At 39.1% G+C, this 11,865-nt stretch overlaps 1 protein-coding gene across 1 annotated transcript in view; it reads right to left on the bottom strand.

The window, feature by feature from the left end:
- Window positions 1-11,685: 11,685 nt before the first annotated feature.
- EDN3 (endothelin 3) overlaps window positions 11,686-11,865 on the bottom strand; it is a 59,343-nt gene continuing 59,163 nt past the window's right edge. Inside the window, exon 5 of the mRNA XM_060772017.2 lies at window positions 11,686-11,865. This exon is cut by the window's right edge and continues 1,139 nt beyond it. The gene's annotated coding sequence lies outside the window, so the exon portion shown is untranslated.

Below are 11,865 nucleotides of genomic sequence, written 5' to 3'. Positions count from 1 at the left end.
GAGGTACAGCCCTATGAACAATCAAAAAGCGTGCTCCTGAAAACCTTCTGGCTATAGTTATGTGCCAGATGTTGCCTAGAAGCTCACTCCGGGCATTGATTGGGCCAAGGTACTATTACATGGAATGGCGTAGCGCAAGGCAAAATGGATACAGCCTTCTGCAATAACTTCAGTTGCAGAAGGCAATATTGACTGAAGAAGTTACTGGAGAAAGAGATTGATCCGCATGCTTCAAAACCATGGCACAAATAAAAGAGGGGAAAACAGGCAGTTTCCTCAGTCCCTTGCAACAGGACTTTTTCCACTCATGAACCCTTTCCATTTGAGAATTGTTTAGACAATCCCAGGTACAGTAGTATATAAAACAGGTATAAAAATCAAATATTTACTGATAATGAATCAGGATTTGCAGATTTTATTTACAGCATTTCTACCCCACCTTTCTTCACCCTGGCGGGGGGGACGGACTCAAGGTGGCTTACACTTAGACACCTATTTGATACCTTCAAAAACAATATACAATTAAAACATTTAAATAGAATTGTAAAATAAATCAAAACATATAAAACAATGCCCTCACCACCTTATCCAAAGTCATAGTCTGGGCCATTCCAATAGTCACTGTACATAATTCCATATTTATCTATTGCACAAGATCTCCAAAGGTTTGATCAAAACACCATGTTTCTACTTTCTTATGGAAGGTCCTGAGGAAGGGGGCTGATCTAATATCCCTAGGGACTGAATTCCACATCAAGCGGCCACCACTGAGAAGGCTCTGTCTTTCGTCCCCACCAGTTGCACCTGCAAAGAGGGGGGAACAAGAGCAGGGCCTCCCCAGATGATCTTAAGCTCCGAGGTGGTTCATAGGAAGAGATCCGTTTGGACAGATAAGCTGAGCAGGAACCATTTACGGCTTTGTTGGGTAAAGCCAACATTTTGAATTGTGCTCGGTAGCAGGCTAGCATCCAGTGGAGCTGACATAACAGGGGGGGTTATGCTTTCTTTACACTGCTCCGGTGAGCAATCTGGCTGCCGCCCATTGGACAGCTTGAAGCTTCTGAACAGTCTTCAAAGTCAACTCCATGTAGAGTGCATTGTAGTAGTCTATTTGGGATGTAACCAGAGCATGGACTACCGTGGGGAAGTCAGATCTTGCTACACAAGCTGGTTTTCCTTGGAATGCAGAATTTTCTGAAGAATCCACTATAAATACTGCAAATTGTTTCTAACAGATATATGTAAATGGCTGACATTCAGAAATCTTTTGCTGTTACCAAATTTTTCTCAACCCAAAGACTGAGCTAAGGAGACTCCATTTAGGGTTGGGACTCAATGTTTAAGAAGCAGTGCCTTACTACACTGAAGGGTGCACAAATACAGCATCTAACACAAATTCTAAAGCATCTCTCCCCCCCCCGCCCCCCCCAAAAAAACCCCAGAAAGAACAAAATGTGTAGAAAATAATGAAAGCCTCTTATTTTTCAGAAAACTGGAAGAATAATTACAGCAAAAGGTCTAATCCCAGTTTTAGTCTGATCCAGTAAAACACTTCTTGCATTTCAGTGCCAACTGGACTATTGAACCCATTTTTGGTTAATTGAATCTAGTATATTTATCAATTCCATGTTGGAACCAAATTTGGCAAATTTCTGAAAGATCCAAATATATTTCATAAAAAACCAGATCCAGGCTACTTTATAGCAGTTGTTCTTTGTTCCTCCATGTGGAACCAATCGCTTAGTTTGAAATGCTGGATTTACATACTGATGTGTATCAGTACTTGTGTTGGTTCCTTCTTTTGATGTGATCTTTTACAGTCTCTTTCACTCATGCTTTTTGTGGGTGAACCATCCTTTTGTTTTCAGTGACTCTGGGCCCATTCCGTTATCCTGGGCAGATTTAATATTGTTTAGCAAATTGTTTTCAAAAGAAGGATCATTTGCAAGTCTAATCCTAGGAGAAGCAATGTAAATAGCTTAGCAGTGAGGGTGAAGGAGGGTATATGTGTACTTTGGGGGGAAATTTGTACTATTGAGTCATTTTTGCCAGGATAATGAACAATCCCATATTTTAAATCAACTTTGATCTTTGCATAGGAATTCTGACAAAAGTAGACAGCTCCTCATTTATATTCAGTTTATTCCTGCAAAAATGGACCTCTATTACAATTGGATCAGGCACATTTCCATGCTCTAGTGATCACAATCTACAAGCTGAAGGGAATCTTCCATCCTGGGGAGGAAAACATTGGTCCAAAGTCGAAAAGTCATCTGTTCATCACATTGAGATCTTTGCCTGATGGCCTAAATCCAACATCATGTAGAATAAATTTCCATATGTGGAGTTGGGCTTGAATTGTGTTATACAACCCTTGTGTTGAATGGCAACATAGAGCAACTGAACCCACAAAGCAAATATGCAACCCAATGCACAAACAGATGCACATGCACTTCCATGCACAACATATGCTCATGTGCAATGGAATCATAGAAATATAGAATCATACAGTTGGAAGAGACCTCATGGGCCATCCATTCCAACCCCTGCCAAGAAGCAGGAAAATCACATTCAGAGCATCCCCAACAGATGGCCATCCAACCACTGTTTTAAAACATCCAAAGAAGGAGCCTCCACCACACTTTGAGGTAGAGAGTGCCACTGCTGAACAGCTCTCATAGTTAGGAAATTCTTCCTCATGTTCAGATAGAATCTCCTGTCCTGTAGTTTGAAGCCACTGTTCCACATCCTAGTCTCCAGGGTAGGAGAAAACAAGCTTGCTCCCTCCATCATGCGTCCTCTCAGTCTTCTCTTCTGCAGGCTAAACATGCCCAGCTCTTTAAGCTGCCCCTCATACGGTTTGCTCCCCGGACCCTTGATTCTTTTAATCATCCTTCTCTGGGCACATTCCACTTTGTCAACATCTCCCTTCAATTGTGGAGCCCAGAATTGGACACATTGTGATTCCAGGTGTGGTTTGACCAAGCCAGAATAGAGGGGGAGCATCGGTTCCCTGGATCTAGACACTATACTCCTATTTATGCAGGCCAAAATCCCATTGGCTTTTTTGCCTCCAGTGACATTGTTGGGTCATGTTTAACTTGTTGTTCATGAGGACTCCAAGATCTTTTTCACACTAACTGCTATTGAGCCAGGCATCCCACATTCTGTATCCTTACATTTCATTTTTTCTGCCTAAGTGGAGTATCTTATATTTGCCCCTTGGTCCCATATGTGCAATCCAATTTCTGCAAAAATGAACTGAGCGTGGATGTTCCTTCTTCTTCTTCTTCTTCTTCTTCTTCTTCTTCTTCTTATTATTATTATTATTTGTACCCTGCTTTATCTCTCCTCAGGGAGACTCAGTGGCTTAGCATAAAAGCATTAGGATGCATCCACCTAAAGCGTGCAGCCATTTCCATAGAAGGACTTACTCATGCATGAGACTTCAACAAGACAGTATATTTTGAAGGAATTCTGAAAAGTAGCACCACAGCACTCCATGGCCCCAGTACTCTGTTCAGGGAGTAATTACCGATGCTTTCTCTAGAACAGAGTTTCCAAAAGTTGCCTTTTTTAATGTAATTTTTTTCAGAAGACACATTAGCTAGGATTTCTAAGAGTTTTCGTCCAAAAGAGGAAAATTTCCAGACTTCGTGCTGATACACCACTTACCCTTTTGTTTTCTCTTTGACTAAACAGTACCAAATTGCTGGGACTAGCTGTCATTTTAATTTTTCATAGTATATCACAAAGAGCTTTCTATGTGTCTTTTAAATGAAAATACACCCAATTTACCATGGTTTAAATATGATTGAAAAATGCAAAACATTTAATTTCTCTTCAGTCCCCTGCCCCAACACACATACTTCAAGTAGAGATTTTTATTAAGAGAGCGTGCTTTCTAAAAAAGAAAAAAGGAAAGCTCAGCTAAATACCAAGATAATATAAACAGAGAATTTCAATATTCTTTGTTTAACTTGCTTGATGTATAGTAAGCCCCTTAATCCTGAAAGATTTTCCTGTACTATAAACCTTTCCATACATAGGAGATTAGAAGTGTATCACTCTTCTTTTCCCCCTGCTTTTAGGGCAACACCAGAAACAGATCTTGTTTCCTGCGTCTCAACTGTTCCCATTCCTTAACTGCTTTCCTTGCAATTTCCACCAAATGGATCTCAAAAGGTTTGGTGCTTATAGACCAGGAAACAGTATGTTGTCCCTTTGGTGACGGAAAAAAAGTTTGCATTGGTTTACACAGCTTATTATTGGCACTACTACTGGCTGATCTTGTACTTTCAGGAGCTTTGTTCTAACATAAGTTCGGAATGTTTTTGAGTTGCTTGGGCAGCCTTGGGAGGGGGCTTTCAAGAAGGGGGCTGCAAATACGAGGGAGGGGTCAGGCTTCATCAAATATTGTTTCAAACTGAAATAACATTCTCATTAGGAATGGGAGGCAGGACTGGCCAGCAGTAAAGCTATGCCAGAGAGGGCAAAAAATAAAAATAAAATTCAGATCCCTTTCTTCATGAATGTTCCTTCTCTCTCCAAATTGTTAGCACTATAGTAATTTAAAACTTGATCTAATCATTTAGAGATGCAGTTTAGGTATCCAAAAAGGGGCAGGCCAGTTAACCAAGGGATTGTGACTGCAGGAAATGTAAGAGTACATGGTGTGAATGATTTTCATGTCTTACTCTCTATACAGTGAGCTGGGGTTTGGTTCCAGAATCACAAATTGATCACAAAAATCTGTGGATGCTAAAGTTCCATTACATACAATGTCATAGTAGTAGTGTCAGGGCCGTAGCCAGAAAATTTTTTTGGGAGGGGTTGAAAATTTCGGGGGGGGGGGGTTGAAACCTGCCTCCTAGCTCACAATGAAGCAAAGAGCACAGCAGGGGGCAGAGCAGCCTTTGATAGCCTGCAGCTCCGTCCTTATCAACCACCTCCACCAAGTCTGGCCTCCTTAATGAGAGCATTCAACACCCCCTCCCACCAACTTGGTTGCTTCACTACATCGGCTATTGCTGTAAGTAATGACAGTGTGAATAAATTGTCAATATTTGCTTGAGATAGCACTTGCAGTTCTGGAGGGACTCTTAATTTTTTGCATCTCATAGACTTAGCATGGGGATTTGGTTAACCAGTTAAAATTCAGGAGTAAACCAGGGTTTTTTTTAACCTGAAAAATTTCGACTACAGGCCTGAGTAGTGTACTTTACATAAAATGACAAAATTAAGATTTGCTTTTACGATTCAATTTTTTTTAAGTACGGAAGAATTTCTGTGTGCACAATCCCTGTATATGGAAAGTCAACTGTACTATCTGAAATTTGGAAAATATAAGAGAATTTCATTGAGAATTTCATTCATAGCTATTGGGAGAGCCAATGTCCTTATTTTTCATCCCTCTATAGTTACACCCCAGGACTGGCTCCAAACATTTGCCTGGAGAGCATGTCGTGCCCTGCCATGCCACCTGGTTATCTCTTTAAGCTGTTAGGAACAGAGATTATGCCAATGCACAAAATATATAGCAGATCTTCAGAAGTATTATTTCAGCTGCCCAAAAAAATCTACCCTCCCATAAAATATATTTGGTTTTAAATCATGCTCTCGAGAGACAAAAATAAGTAGTCTTTGTTAAAAATAACATAGTTTGTTTACTTACAAACTTCATGTATTCAGCATACAAGTACATTGCTTATCAGTTGAAAGCTTTAACAGTAAGGTCTCTAAGGCATTCTGTTGCAGCTTCTTCTTTGTCTTATGTCTAATGCATAATGAACACTGAGTATACAATACACAGCACAACACACTGACAACACAACTTCTAAAATGGAGTCTCGGTCTGAATAGTCCCAGATCTGATCGAGTGGTCTGCTGTCCTTCCCACAACTTCAAACAACATAGACTTAAGGGAAAACTGCACACCAATATGCACATATACAATATCGTAAGCAATCTGAATTATATATATAACAAATAACTAGTATAGGAGGCTTGTAGAAGGTTGGTATTGACAACAAAAACTGCAAACTGCATTCACAAGACTGTTTTTATAATGCAGGAAAACTGTCCTACCTTCAGCTGTCTATATTGTCTTCATTTTGCTTTTAATTACTTAAGTATTGAGTTTTGCCTGATAAATAGCAAAATAAGTATGTTGTGCAAAAAAAAAATCTAACTCTGTGAAATTTCTGAAACAAAAAGTATTTTTGTTTAAAAACTCCGAAAGCACTTATAACTCTGTTTCAAGGAAAGCAAGCTTGTGGAGCTGTTCATTCTATGTGTAAGAATGAAATATGTGAACACTTATATTCCCATTTCACGCTGATCTCATTTAGCAGGAATCTCTTTCAATGAATTATCATTTCTTCTTGCTGAAACATGGCTGTGGCATATTTTTCTTCCGTGTTATATATTGTAGAACTGAACCGTTCAAGAGGCATGGGGGATAGTTTAATAGCTCAGTCACTGCCCTTCAAAACAAATGATTCCCCCCCCCCTCCCCTCCTAGCCTGTGTGAACTCTTAAGAAGAAAAAATATTGAGCTTGAACTGAAGAAAGAAACAAGATTCCCTTTGGCTAGCATTTGACATTATCAACAACTCTGCTTTAATTTATTGTAAATATATAGATCTTTCTGGCACCAACATGCCACTATTGAGAAATGGAGAAGAGCAAAAATAGCCCACCTACTGTGCAAATCAAACACATAAATAAACATAAGAAGGGATAGAATGGGAATCCGTTCATAGTCTTGAGAGCAGAATGGTTTTGTAATCCAGTGTTTTGTTTCCTGATCTATATTGCTAGGATGTAAGGGTTTAATCCTTGTGGATCACACTGGTTCTGTCAGGGGAAGCTCTGGTTCCGTCTGCCACTGTTAAAAGCCTTGGGGTTGTATTGGACTCATAGCTGATGATGGAAGTCCAGATCACTGCCATAAGTAAGCAGGCCTTTTTTCATCTTCGCCAGGCAAAGAAATTGGCATCCTACCTTTCGGTAGAAGCATTGACTAGCGGGATCATCTATAAGATCCCATATTACACCGATTCTGCAACAACTGCATTGTCTACCAATAGAACATTGGATCTCTTACAAGATACTGGTCCTGACATTTAGAGGTCAAAATGGCCAAGGACCTTTATATCTTAGGGATCGCCTCATTCCTTTTCTTCATCCGTGGTCACCTCGATCCACCCAGGAAAATCTCCTATACATACCGGGTCCTAGGGAGGTACACCTGGAAGCTACAAGGCGTAGAGCTTTTTCAACCTATACTCCAATTCTGTGGAACTCATTGCCTCCATACATTAGAGCAATGTCGGAGTTACGACCTTTTGTAAAGGCACTCAAGACTTGGCTGTTTGGTTGTGCATTTAAGTAATCAGATCTAATTTGCCAAATAGTCACTGTTGAATGTTTTTATGTTGAATGTTTTTATATTGTGTAAATGCTATTTTAGGTTGTAAGTCACTCGGAGCACCGTGGTGGAGAGCGACTAATTAAGAAATAAAGTGAAGTGAAGTGAAGAATGTGAAAGGGATCCAAGAGTCTTAGTAGACCACAAGCTGAACATGAATCAACAGCATGATGCAACAGATAAAAAAGCCAATGTGACTCATGGCTGCATCTATAGGAATATAGTGACAAAATCTAGGGAAGTCATTGTACCAATCTATTCAGCTTTGGTCAGACCTCACCTGGAATAACACTGTGTCCAGTTCTGGGCACCACAATTCAAGAAGGATATTGACAAGCTGGAAAATGTCCAGAGAAGGATGACCAAAATATTTGGAAACCAAGCCCTGTGAGGAAAGATTTAGGGAGCTACATCTGTTTAGCTTGGAGAAAAGAAGGCAGAGAGGGGACATGATAACCATGTCTAAATATCTGAAAGGATGTCACATGGGGGGGGGGTCTGTTTTCTGCTGCTCCACAGACTAGGACATGTTTTTAAAGTTCTAAGCCTTACTAAATCCACAATTTAGATGGGACATCAGTTTTCACAATGTCAACAAACAAATGTGTGAAACAGATAACATCCAGCCCAAGAGTTGAATCCCATCCACTTAGAGTTCTGTTATTGTTCTCCACATGGCCTTATCACCTTTTCCATTATCATATTGTAGAGTGGTTTCCCATGTTTTGTAAACTTTCATCCCACTTTAAAAGATTAAAATGCCTCTCGTGAGACTTAGTGATTGGCAGCAGAAGCTTCAACCTGAAATCCGCTGGTATTTTTGGTCCCACCTACTACTGGAATGTCGGTCCCATCCTTTTGTCTTTGGTCCCACCCAGCACAAGAATGTTGCCCCAAGAATTATTCTGAAATTGGTTCAGCCCTTGAGGTAAAAACAGTTCTCTCCTTGATTTAAAAAGCAGAAGATGTGCACACAACATGCACCCCAAGAGAGACCCATGGACTACAGCTGTTGCTGTTATGCACCTTCAAGTCAATTCCAATCTATGGAAACCCTGTCAGGTTTATTCAAATAATAACACATTAAATATCTGTTGGCACCATTAAAAATTCTTTCTTGCTTTCTTCTTTTCTTTCTTTCTTTCAGGTGCCATAAATCTGTTTTATCTGCAGGGGGTTGAAAAAGCTGCCCCTTAGACGAAACAAAGTGGTCACAACTGACTGTGGCCAAATGGATGACTAAATTATTGGGTTAGGTTTACACATTGCTTTATTTCATTTGACTGAATTTTTGGTTCAACTATAAGCACCTGGGTTACAGAAAGTATTTTCTTTAGTTGTTAGGTATCTATTTTTGAAAAGACATCTGGGATTGTGTAGCATCTTGGCAAAGTTGATTCTCTTGTCATATATCAGCAATAAACTAGTGATACACACATGAATGCCATTCCTTGATTCCGTGATAAGAAAAAATTCCATTACAGCAGGTCTGGAGAACATTTGGCCCTCCAGATGTTTTGGATCTCACCTCCCAAATGTTCCAGCCATTGAAGGCAATGGTAAGGGACTTTGGGTGCAGAACTCCAAACCATCTGAAAGACCAAAGATTCTACAAATCAGCATCACATCTTGAAAATTTCATGTCTGGTGAAATTTTAGGCTGCCAGATTGAAAATTTCATCAGTATACAAAAATATGTGAAAAAAAATGAAATACCACTGGTATATGTGCATATGTTGGCCCCATTACATAGGATTTTCTTGGGCAAGGAATACTAAAAAGTGGTTTTATACATTTCTTCCTTTGGAATATAACCTACAATCCACCCCTAACTCTTAGGTCCTCTGAGGTGGCTACTCCAGCCTACCAGAACCCAACTGGAGACCATCACTCAGAGGACCTTTTCATTGGCTGCCCCAAGACTGCAGAATAACCTGCCAGAAGAGATCCAACAGCTAAATGAGCTGTTGGAATTTCAAACTCATTTGAAGATCTATCTCTCCCGAATTTTTAATCATGAATTTTAAATTTGCATCTTATCTTTAATCTGTGTTCTGTGTATTTTAATATGTATCCTGTAGAAATATGTTCTAATATGTGTATTTAATTGAATGTTTTTAGATGATTATGTGTTTTTACTGATGCTGTAACCAGCCTCAAGTCACGAGGAGAGGCGGATAAGAAATAAAATTACCATTACCGTTGTTGTTGTTGTTGTTACTATTACAGTGCTACAGTGGCACTTGTTGATAGTTTCCCAAGTATTAACAGAAGCTGATGATTCTCCATTTCCATCTAGAACAGTGGTTCTCAACCTGTAGGTCCCCAGATGTTTTGGCCTTCAACTCCCAGAAATCCTAACAGCTCGTAAACTGGCTGGGATTTCTGGAAGTTGTAGGCTGAAACACCTGGGGACCCACAGGTTGAGAACCACTGATCTAGAATAACCTGACCTACGTCAGCTATCCTCATGACAAAGTAAGACTTGTATAGTTTATAGCAATCTGGTCTCCAAAAGAACACCAACCCTTAATTTTAATTGCATTTTCCCTCCAGCCAAATATACATTTCAGGGATAAGCAACTGTCAAGGATTGGGGGCTATACTGGCCCTCCAGGAGACTTTGAATGGCTCCATATCATAAAAACAATCAAATATTTCCCCCTTGTGTCCCACATCTATTCTAGGCAGTGTGGGAACATTTTAACCACATTCCCTCCCACAGCAATTTTAGACCAGAACAGTCCTTTTGTTAAGAACAGGGAGTGCCCCTGAAATCTTCTGCAGTCCTCTTCCTTCTCCTGCTCGTCCTTCTCCTGACCATTCTTCTTCTCTTCTTCTTGGCCTCTTGTTGGCCTAAAATTGCCACAGGGAGCAGAAATGTAGCAAAAATGCTCCAATATCACCTAGAATACATTCAGTGGGTATTTGTGGGCAGCCGGGGACAACAAAATATTTTTGAATCTTGGGGAACCCTGAGGGAAACAATATTGTCTATCTCTGCTCTAGTTGGTGTGTTTTGGTCAGTGAACAGTCCTTCTAAGAGGATGACATAGAAAGTAGGCTTGGGTAACCACGGAAAAAATTGGTTCTAAACTCGTTTTGTTTTTAGGGGGCATTTCGTTTTTTTTTAATAATTCCAAAATTTTCCTTTAAAAAATTTCGAAATATACGAAATTTCGTATAATTACGAATCGATTCATTAATGGCGGACGCAATTGCGCAATATGCTAAAAAAACCTCCAAATGGGACAAGGGGAACTTCTGAAGCTCCCCTCTCCCTCTGTTGCTGACTGTTGGTGTGATAAAACAAACAACAACTATAAAACTTGCACCAGACATGCCAAAATAATTACGAAATAATTACAAAATAATTACGAAATAATTACGAAATAATTACAAAATAATTACGAAAAATTGAAAAAATTGTTTCGAATCTAATTTACTCCTCACACTATTCCTGCATGGCTCAATATTGGATCGTAAGCTAATTTAAATACGAATTAATAACAAATTACGAAATTAACGAACGAAACCGCCCAAGCCTAATAGAAAGAGATATATAAATGCTGATAAATATATCCAAAACCCAATGCAAATAACTTTTTGTTGAGCACTACGTTGAGAAATGTAACTCCTAGATGCCATCTTCCACTGTTCAGGAGAGGCTGAAAATGATTTGCTGGCCTTCAGTGCATTCCCACCTCAACCAATGAAGTGGCCCTATAACAACTTTGTCATGTATACTATGGGCTTCTGAGTACTGAGTTTATATGGATTTCATTTCTACCACAAAATAATTAATTGCAGGTAAGATGAAGAATGTGCTTGACAATAGAGTAGTACTGAGTGGTTTCATTTTCCGATTTTCCAGAATTTAAACAAGGAACATATAGAGTCTACAATAAACTCCCACAGAGATCTGTTGCTTCTTTCTCTTACATGTGGACAACAGACAAACATGCAGCTGGATTGGAGCCTTAGTCTGAGCAGCAAGGCTTGCTTTGAAAAGAGACACTCACATATTTCCAAAGTGCACATACCTATTGTGATTAAAATAAAAATCAGGATCAAAAGAAAATATGATTTCCTTTAAGGAAATTCTGATCTTTCCAACCCATTAAATTAAAAGAAATATGCAAAGTAAACAAGAACCACATTTTTTTTTCAATGCAACAAGTAATCCACATTTCCATGAAATGTAATTAAATTAGAGAAAAGTAACAAAATGTGATACTGGAGAGACATTTCACTTTGATAGGTTGAATAATTTATTTATTTATGTAATATATTTATATATTTTATATATATATTTATATATATTTATATTTTTTTCGACAAAAGTTCTCTTCCTTTTTTGCTTAAGACAATGTCCTTTACCTCTTTGCAAATTTTATTTGGCTGGTTTTGAGGGTTGTTCATTTGCAGAGTTC

This window comes from Anolis sagrei, chromosome 4 (assembly GCF_037176765.1).
Source record: "Anolis sagrei isolate rAnoSag1 chromosome 4, rAnoSag1.mat, whole genome shotgun sequence".
In the NCBI taxonomy this organism is placed as follows: domain Eukaryota; kingdom Metazoa; phylum Chordata; class Lepidosauria; order Squamata; family Dactyloidae; genus Anolis; species Anolis sagrei.
The sequence above is the reverse complement of the archived record's forward strand: the minus strand, read 5'-3'. Positions and strand labels throughout refer to the sequence as shown.